The sequence below is a fragment of the Condylura cristata genome, unplaced genomic scaffold (genome assembly GCF_000260355.1).
Source record: "Condylura cristata isolate star-nosed mole 26May11 unplaced genomic scaffold, ConCri1.0 scaffold00018, whole genome shotgun sequence".
In the NCBI taxonomy this organism is placed as follows: domain Eukaryota; kingdom Metazoa; phylum Chordata; class Mammalia; order Eulipotyphla; family Talpidae; genus Condylura; species Condylura cristata.
In genome coordinates, this window is record NW_004567119.1 from 3,384,030 (window position 1) to 3,394,849 (window position 10,820).

A 10,820-nucleotide genomic window follows, 5' to 3' on the forward strand; every position below is an offset into this window, starting at 1 on the left:
TTTTGTAGCATAATGTTTTCATCACAATCTACTAGCAAAAGTTCTATTAGGATTACTTTGATCCTAATATTGTATTTGTAAAATTTTAATTTAAATAAAATTTTTAATTTTTATTTAATTTTAAATCAATTTAATTTTGACTTGAATTTTACCATTTTAATCCTAATAAAATCAAGACATTTTAGGATTGTTTAAATTATATAAATAAGCATCTTTAATGATTAGAAACTAGGCTAGAAAGAAGCATGCGATAAGTTCATTGTAACTTCTCAAGCAGAGACGATCTATTGCAAAGACCTTCTTTGCTGCCAGTTGTCATAGCTGTTTTGAGTTAGAAAACAATAGCAATGCAGCGTCCCCTGGAAATGCACTTTGCTCAGTCATCCGTGAGTGGCTGCAGTGTTTGATTTATTTGTCCATTGGTCACTACAGAAAATATCTGAACAGAATGAATGGTTGTCGTCGTAACCATGCTCTGGTAATGGTCTTCATGTGCTGGATTTGTTTATCTTTGAGCCTGGCAAGCTCACCAGTCCTTCTAAAAGAAACATGATTTACTTGCACAGAACTGATCCATTTTCAGAGATCGTTGATGCCCTGAAGCGGTCCTTGGGGGTGTGAAACAAATGCAGAGAACTTGAACGGGCCCCTTCTTTCAGTACTTAGGTTAAGTCTGCTCAACTTACCAGGCCAGGCACAGGCCCCAATTTTATCTACACGTAGCATTAATAAGCCTTGTGCTGGGAGAAGAGGTCAAAAGACAAAAAGGAGAAGCACCTTTCATGATAGCCTCTGGGGAAGTGTCCACAGAACGCCTGAACAGTCACACCTGATGTGGCAGGGAGAGAGGCGGGACCGGCCGCCGGGATTCCAGGAGGGAGGCAGGTTATGCCAGATGAATCCACGAAGGGAGGTGGTCCCTGGCTGGGCCTGCCTGGACAGTAGGTGGGGAAGAGGCTAGCTATGTTCATTCTGAGTGGAATTAGCATGGCAATAGTCTGAAATGTTTAATTCTGCATGATGTATTAATATGGTCTGAACATTTATAGAAGAACAGTACAGTGTAAATGCTTGTAAACTTGACTGAAACTAAACATATTTTAATGGAATGATGTATTGGAACTGAATGTGATCCATTCCACTAGTGCTGGAGTAGGTGCTGACTGGTCCAACTGGTAGAAAAGAGAATCATGTAAAAGAATGTCACAGTAACAGAGGGGCAGCTGTATAGCGGTGGGGAAAGGCTGAGAGTCTGGGGGTGCGTATAGCTTCAGTCACTAAGAAGACTAAGTGCTAGAGAACATTCAACACTGAAAACACTAAGGATCACGTCAGACCTTAACTGGGGAGTAAATTACACAATGTTTTTAGCTAGTGTAGAGTGACAGCAACACATTACAAATTTGAAAAGAATAAATTGTTCCTATAAAGAATAAGCTAAGAAGGAGATCCCATAACATGCATAATATTACCATATTTCATTGAATCTTAGAAATCACCAATTAGACATAGGTACAACTATGACGTGATTGATAGAGGATCAAGAGAAATGAACTTTGGCACACACTATCTAACATACTGCTGATTATAAAACAGTCAGACGATGTTAAGATGTGAAAAAAGGATGGGATTTAATGGTAAATACAATGTTAGCTACATAGTGAGTGTGTTTACTTGTTAGAATTTATACTAACATGTTTATAGAGTTTTCCAAGTCTCAGGAAATCTTTAGCATTATTGGATATTGCAGTTTGAAGACCACTAGAGCAGTAAAGCAAAACAAGGTGAAGAATCCAGATTTGGGTGAGGAGTCAAGAAGGTCACCGATAGGCAGCTTCTGCATTACCAAGAAAGGCATCCATAAGAAGTGGTGATCCCTGTGGCAGGGAACAGAGAACAGCAAAACACAACCCTGAGATGGTCCGTAGGAGCCGAATAATGTGTGGTTGACATAGGGATAAAACAGCAATAAATAGAGTCGACTGAAATCTAGGCCAGAATGAGTTTGATTGAAAATATCACCTGGGGCCTCCTGGCACTTCCTGGATGGTGGTGTTCTTTGGAAAACAGTTGTGGAAGATGACGGGTGGATGGTGGGCAGAGGAGACTTTTATTGTGTCAGTGTGATGCAATGTGTAGGCAACACTTGGAGCGCTGAGGCTACTAGAAGGTTCTCTCCGCTCTTACTGCTGTAAAACTCATCTCTGCTGTTAAAATCACATCAAGTCATGCAGTGCACATCAGTCTTATCATCTTTGCAAGAGGTGGGGTGCAGAGGCTCTCTTTACAGCAGTTGTAAGCAGCAATCTTCTTCTCCCCCTGTGTAAATGATGGCGGCAGGCTCCTCAAGAGCAGGCTGGCATGGGTCTGGCAGGACCACTGCTGAGAAGAGTGCCTGTCGCCTAGCGGGGATGCACTCCCTGTGTGGGGTCAGCTTCAGCGCTTTTCAGAATCCGTCTAACACATCCGCAAGTAACCACATCTTATAAAGGGCAGAATCCACCTCATAGCTTCGGGCATCTCCAAAGTGCAAATCCTTGGCTCTCAGCGAGTGTATTTTCCGTTGAAATCAGGGCACAGCAAACTCTTACACTCCCTAATTTAAACCCAATTTAGAAAATGGGTTGAAATTTCTCAATAGCGGCACATCTAAGGGGCTGTGTTAGAAAACTATGCACTGCTGTTGAGGACAGAGTGAAATCTGGACAGCAGTTCTACCTGTAGCGTGCCCTGGCTTTGGTTATTATAGGTGGTTTAATGCTAAAGAAAGATGGGAGAGAAAGAAAGGAAATTCCCTTTTTTCCCTTCCTACTTTTTACCAAAACAAAAAGGCTTTTTATCATTCCCATAGTGTAACAAATAAAATTCCTTTTTGGTTAAATTTTATTTTTCCAGCTGCCTGTCATAAACTGTTACTGACGCTGAGTTCACACAGTATATTTCGAACCTCCTCTGGGGCTTTGTTTAATTTCTACTGCAATGTGGCTTGAAAATTAGGCAGCTATTGGTTGGATAACCTCATAGACATTTCTTTTCTTAGTCTTTGGTTATTCTGAATTTTTAAAAGCTATCAGCAGGAGAATTTTGCAAGAGATTCTTTTAGTTCCCATATGATACATTTTCTTATCAGTGAAAGTCTCCTAATGAAAAAGACAGAACACCCACCAGAGTCAACACGACCCTTTCCCAAAGGAAATAAAAGAGAAGCAAATGATTGTTTGAATAAACTTTTAGAAACGCCAATCTTTTCGTTTCATTCCATAGGAAGTAAACGGAAAATAGCCTTTCTACGAGGCGGGCCTGAATGATGGGCTCCAGGAGCCAGGCCAAATTCCTGCAAAACACGGGGAAGAGAGAAAATCACCACCCTGAGCACCTGGACCCCACGGAGAGCAGGTAAGAGGCATGTCGCCGGCCAAAAATCGTATTATGAGATGAATGGCCTAATTTCTACTTCACCGAGGCCAGTTTCACAAACCACCTCACATGTCCTCTTGGCTGGCCAGGTTTCAGTATACACAGGTGCTTGATGGCACCGGACACAAAGATAGAGGACCCCTGTTGCAGGCCCATGGCCGCCTTGGCAGGAGGCTGCTCGGCGCAGGTTCTGCTGCCTCTGGGTGACTGGGAAGCTGCAGCTGTGTTGCTGAAGAGCGCCTTGGCCAGGGTAGTGTCTGCAGTTCATAGCTGCCTTGGCGTCTTCTGGTGTCCTAAGAAAATGGCCAAGGGGCGTCGGGGCCACGGGGAGAGCGTGAGCTTGGCTGTCTGTTGACGGGGGAGGGCTCAAGGATCAGCTTTCTTCTGGCCACTTGTGCTCTGAGATGTCTTAAAAGGAATTCGCTTTTCTAAGTCGATGCCCATTGTCATCGAGCTTGCTTTGGCGAAGCGTGAAATGATAGCAAGCATGAAGGGCTCCCGCCCAGGGATTCTGAGTTCTGCGATCATGTACCTGTCGTTTCCATTGTCTTATTTGAAAGTGGGTTTGCAGTGTAGAAACACACACATCGTTGGCACTACGCTGCCGAGGCTAGCCTTGACAGTGTCCACTTTCCTTTTCTGTGATAAACACTTGGTTCTCTTACTGTGAGTTTTCTCGTGAACCTGTGTCAGTCTGGCATGAAATTTATCCAAATGTTTATAAAAGGCTATCTAAGGCAAATCACTTAATTTAGGCCTCCAGATGTTTTATCTGAGCAGCAGGTTGCAAACGCAGGTCACGGGCCTCCCCTCGTAATTACACCTTTATTCTAGAGGCTCTGCTCCTCTGCCGCCCTTCACGGGGCGTTTCCAGAAGCATCTTCCTGCTTTTGGAATAAGGCGACTCGGTGTGGCTATAGGAGCATGGAGTAAGTCAGGCTCTTTTTCACCTCCCGCCACCAGTCTCTGCGGCCACTGCCTGCGGCCTTGTTTTCCACCCAGGCCTCTCTCTCTCCTCCTGGGGTTACTCCTCTACCCCAAGAAGGTTTTACTGGTGGGTCCTGACAGATTCAGCTCATCCCACCCCCAAATATGCCCCCTTCACTTGCTGACCACTTCCAGCTGGAGGAAGTGGGCTGATGGCAGGTGCCGGAAGGCCCCTCGGACCCTGCGACCAGCAGGTCATGCCACCCTCACTTAAGAGGGACGCTCAGAGGCGTCTGAGTGGAAGCCCGCTTCGCCCGTGTTCACGCAGCCTCAAATCCTTTGTGCTATCGCAATTTTCTACAACTGATCAAACTTGAAAAGCCCCATCTTCATCTCCTTATGAAGCCTCCTCTGTTGCACAAGACCTGCCTTAAATAGCTCGGTGTGCTTCCCTCTTGTGATTCTTTTGCTACAGACACATATCTGAGGGTGTGAGGTGGCTAGCGGGCGCCTGTCCCCTCTCACCCTCCATATAACCATTGGTGACTTCAGGTCCTATGAAAATGTGCCTAATAGTCTTAAATTCTGTAATTTGCACCTTTCAAAATCTAAGTTCCCATGTCATTCTTCTGCCCATAACTCTTAGTATCACTTAAAAATAACAGCTGGCCCTCCCTGGCGGCGCAGCGGGTTAAAGCACAGCACTAAGAAGCTGAAACCACTTCCGCATGAGTTCGATCCCCGCCTGCCCCGGAGGTGACCACAGTGTGCGGCAGACCTCTCCTGACCCACCCGCTGCTTCCCTCAGCAGTGTACTTCATCGATCTGCCTGTTCTGCTCCCCGCTCTGTCTCTGGTGAATCCTCTCACCCCCCGCATCTCTGGCCTGTACCCCAGTTCTGTATGAATAAATAATAAATAAATAACAGCCAAGGTTTTATGATTCTATAGAATTAGGGAAAGCAGAAAATGTACTATCTAAAACAAAACACTTGAGCATAGAAGAAAGAAAAGGCACAATTATAACTCTTTGGACCAGACTTCTCACCACCAGTCCCCTCAACTTCTCCAGTTACAACTGCAGACTCATGGGGTGGAGGGAACAGGAGCCCCCGAGATCGGCTTCTGTGCTCATGCTCTACTGCACTGCGGGCCAGACCACAGCACTGGGAATTTAGAGATTTATTTATGTATCCATACAAAAACTGGGGTGCAGGCCAGAGATCTGGGGGTGAGAAGATTCACCAGAGACAGAGTGGGGAGCACAACAGGCAGATGGGCTGAAATCCATGCTGGGGGGGCAGCGGGGAGACAGGAGAGGCCTGCTGCGCCCTTCCGTCTCTCCCAGCCAGGGGGTGGAGCTGGTGCTGCAGTGGCTGTGGACATTTCATAGCACTGCGCGGTACTGCCTTGGCCTCGGGGCGGCCCAGCCTTGGTATCTTTATCCCACCCTGAGGAAATGGTTGAGTGGGTCTGGATTGCAGCCTTGGTCCTGGGGTTCTGATCAGCTCATGCAGGGATTCAGACATGCAGCAGAGGTCAAGAATTACTGTTTTAGAAAGTGCGTATATATACATGTGTAGCAAGCATAGATTCAAATTCCGTATGCTTTATTACATTTTAAGTAAGTATTCTTTACTTGCTACATAACAGAACAGTGCTTCCTGGCCATAAACAGATCTTTCCACATCATTGTAACGTCAGCCTATTACTTTACTCCATGAATATACTGCTGTCTCTATCCCAACAGACCTTCCTTGGATATTTATGTTACATCCAATTTATGATACTTATAAAGATACTTCTGAATATCTCATATATATTTTTGCTCATTTGTCTGATTTCTGGTAAGAATCTGCTAAAAACATAATGGTTGGCTTAAAAAATACACATTTAGGGCCATGGACCCATTACCCTCCAGCAGGAAGGAGGGTGTGTTTCTCTGGTCACCCTTCTGGTGACATTTCGTAAATCCTTGCCCAAAGTTGGTTTCAGTGGGTGTAGCTTTGATGTGCCTCTTTGTAATAACTGAAAATTCCCTATTTTGACAAAATCATTCTGACCAGTCTTATATATCCTATCTATATTCTTGCAAATATTGTCAAGCTCAAGAAAATTTTCATTTTGACTTTTACGATGATGGGGCTTAATATATGACTTAACTACAGCAGGAGTTAGTCTTTGCAGTTACTTATTCTTCCTGCTTAGTAGATCGTATGCCTTTACTATTGCCAAGTCTCCTTTTTATGTCCTTCTGTAAATTCACGTAGTTTCCTTTAGCGGTTTTGCATATCCGTATTGAGCTTATTGCTGGAAATTTTGCATTTTTATTGGGTTGTCAGAGAGTTATTTGTTCCATTATATTTTCTGTTTATACCGGGCATATATGGGTGCTCACACTTGTGTGTTTGGACGTGATTTAGTTCTTCACCAACCTCCCTGGGTGCTTACATGCAAAGCTTCCCTTGAATCCAAGATGCAGTCTGCAGCAGCTACACTTGCTCATGATGTAAAGGCCGGTGGGATCAAAATGGAAAAACTGGTGGGGGGTAAACACTTCTCAGTTTCACTTTTAGGGCTAACAGTGTGATGAGTAAACCGTTCCTTTCATTGAATCAACTATTAGTAGTGTCTCATTATGAAAGGCTTTGGGCGATAGACGGAGAGCCCCAGCGACCAACAAAGATATCAGATCCAGACTAAACTCAAGCACTAGCCACCCCCACCCAGAAGTTTTGGGTGTCCCCAAACTTCATTCTCTCCAATGGGCCTTTAAAGCAAGGGCAGCTGTTTGCAAAGTGAGGTCTGATGAGCATCTAAGGGCGTCTGTGCTGTTTTTATGGGACTACTGACATCAGAGTTATTCTTTATAAAAGTCTCATCTGTTTTCTCATTGTTTTGACACTTGCGGTGATGGTGAAAAACAAAAGGAAAAAACGAACCACCCAGGATAACACAGCGGCTCCCCTCGGCAGTGGTGCCAAGCCCTCGGAAGTCAAATTCTTCACCATTACACACTTACGAAAATGAAAGCAACACGAAAGAATAGTTTCATTAAGAACGTAAAATAGTTTTTATTGATTAAGTCATTAGAACTGTTAATGCTATGAAATCAAACCCTTAACTATGTATTTTTTTAATTTATGTCTGTGTAACAAGATGAAACCCCAGAGTGTCTTTCGGGGTCCAGGATAAGCTCCCCCAGACTGGCCCTGCCACCTGTCCACGTTTTCATTGAAGTACAATTTGGATTTACAAGACTCAAGCGAGTGGCTAGGCAAGGTGGACCCAGATCTGGCAGATAGTTTTTTGAAGATGGATTCAGTGAATCTGTGCTTCCAGGACACAATGAGCAATATTTGTTCAATTCTGAGTTTTCAATTAAAATGAGAATTTTGGAAAGCTCTCACCTTGAGCTTGTGACTATCCTGGTATTTAAAGGCTTTCTGATGAAATGACTAATTAGAACACATTGTTAATTGAAAAAGGAAACGTGTCAAGATGGGGGCTGTTTATATCCAAACAACCACCTCTTATAAAGACAAAGGATCCCTTCAAAGTGCGTGATCAGTGCCTGGGTTTCAACGTGCAAGATCAGATTTTCGAATACAGACATTCTCTAATAGGGTTTCAGAGTCCACATTTCAGCTAACTTCTAGGAAATGATCCCTCATCTGAAAAGTCACATCTGAAAAGTCCATTGAGCTCCTCTTACCATTTTCAGCTACATCTATGAAAGGCTAGGTGTGTTTCCTAATATTCAACCAAAGCAAAAATGTGCCCCCGATTGAGTGCAGAAGCAGATGTAGGAATCCAAGTTTCCTCATTCAAGCTGGTCTCCAAGGATTTGACAAGACAAAAAACTGCTTCACTCTACTCACTAATGTTTTCATGAGGAAAAATACTTTCATAGCATATGTTGTATTAAGGTACACTAGCTTTATTTTTAATAGATATTTTAGAATTTACTTTTTGAAGACAGTCAGTATTGAGTTATAAAGCATAAAAACAAGTTCTTTAGAGGTAAGGACCAGTAGTAGTTTTATGAGTATAAATGGTTTTGCAACTACAAAATTGAGATGCACTGGTAGAGGGTAATTAAAAGAAAACATCACCTCCGGCCCTCCCTGAATGTGCAGGGGGTTAGGACGTAGTACTGCAAGTTGGCCACAGCCACTTCAGTGTGAGTTGGATCCCTGCCCCGGAGGTGACCCACATGGTGCAGCAGACCTCTCTTGACCCACCTGCTGCTCTCCTCGGCAGTGTACTTTGTCGATCTTCCTGTTCTGCTCCCCACTCTGTCTCTGGTGAATCCTCTCACCACTCCTGCACCTCTGGCCATACCCCAGTTCTGCTGTGTGCATGAATAAATATTTTTTTAAAGCATTACCTGCCCATCATCTTAGTAGAATTTTCATCAAGCACAATAAACAGCCTTTGGTTGACTGACAATAAGAATTCCAGTTCCCACTGAGAAAGTCAAATGTCACTAATCCCAAGGTGGCCCTGGAGAATCTGCTGTGAGTTTCTGATGAATTTCTGACTGAGGTCCCCTCTGTGAGTCCTCTGTTTGCACAGGTCCAGCAGACACCGCATTTGTGTTGAGAACGTCATGAGGGCAGGCAGGGAGCAGCTGAGAAATATGCACCTCCAGGAGCTGGCTGTTCTGTTCCGACGTTCAGTACTTCCAACCATTTCAGACCTTTACAAGGGCACAACTGACCATGTCTCTTGAGATGTGATTCAGCTGCAAGATATTTGGATGTTTGAAGAAGCATAACTATAGATCCCCACAGAGCTTAGAGTTACAGCTGAGCGAGGGTTCACTGACTGGGAAAACCAAAGTAAATTTGAGTGTAGACAGTCGAGAGAGGATTCAGATCACACAGGACATGGTGTGATGACCTAAGCAAAGGGACAGAGGTTTGGTGATGCTGCATGCAGGTTTGAAGGGAAGAGAGAAGCTCCCTAACCAGGGCATGTTTGGGGACTCTAGAATACAGAAAGAGAAACAGATTTTCTCCCAGGATCTCTGGAAGGCATGCAGCCCACCGGGTCCTTTCAAAACTTGACCACTAGCTAGGCATGTGGCTAAAAGTAGGTGTCATTTTAAGACACGTGGTCTGTGGTCATCTGTCACAGCATCAACGGGAGAACGGGAGACGACTCCATGTGAATTCACTAGGCACGGAGGAGATGCTTCCAGGATTGCTCACCAGATGGCTGGACCTTTACCGAGATAGAACAGGGAGATAGCACTGTTCACGTCATTTCTGTTTTTCATCGGTGTGTAGGGTATGGTTGTGCTAGTTTCATAAGGCACACTGAACTATGAGGCAGCTCTAGAGAGCACTTGTGTGTGTGCCATCTGCTGCCCCTTCGGTGCCCTGGACCCTCGGGTTGGCTTTAGCAGTGTGCGCATAAATATTTACTGGCAACAACGCAGGCCTCACCCACTACCTGAGAGTTTCGTTCAGCTCATCCCTTTGGTGCTTGAATTGTTGGCTTCATCTTCTGGCTGGCAACATTTTAAAACTCTATCTCTGACCTTTCTTTGTGTCTTTTTTGTCCAACTTTGATTTCAGCTTTCCTGTCCCCAGACAAAGGAGATAACAGTGTCTTAAATAAACCACAACAGAATGCTAACGCCAACGTTTTTCTGCCAATGTTTGACACATGAATCTTGCTTTCCAAAATGTAGGTTTTAATCTCGTTGAAACTGAACTTTTTACCTGAAAAATATCCTAAGAGTCATTTCACAATCATGGCAAGTTTTCACTAGGCAGAAAGTATATAAAACATGACAGCACCGAACAGATGGTCTTGTTGAACACTCGTTCCAAGTGCTGGGGATGGAGAATACACCAAGAATTTCTCAAGAAACTGTGCTCGTGATTAGGTCATTTATAACAGACATTCTCCATGCATTTGGACGACAAATATAATACCTGTTCTCATAACGATAGATTTCGCAGTGATCCAAAAGTAGTTCAGCTGAAATATTGAAATAGACAGGCTTGAGAATCTATGTTCTTCCCTTGCGACCTATCTGTGTCATCTCAGAGGTCCTCACTCTCCTTATTCTTGAATAAATCTAATCACACTCTGCCAATATGTCAGGGCGAACTCTCCTGGAATTGATTTTCCTGTGACTCAGGTTCAAGCTGACCTGTTACTACGATTTGAGGGCCTATTATAGTAGACCTTTTTACCTGCATGAGCGCAAGTGGTATCTTACTGCAGGCACTATAAACTAAGGGTAGATACTATAGGTTGTAAATTGATGTCAGATTAGACATGAGTCTAATCTGGACAACACGTAGGAGAAAGGATAGGGGAAAGAACAGCTCCGTGGACCCTCTTGAAACAAGTTTGAACGCTGAGGTGTTTACATGACGTTTGTTGTGTTTGCTATCCATCCCAAGGAGTCTGGGCAACTTGGATTACCTGCCCACTGGTGCAGCATGAAGTCACTGG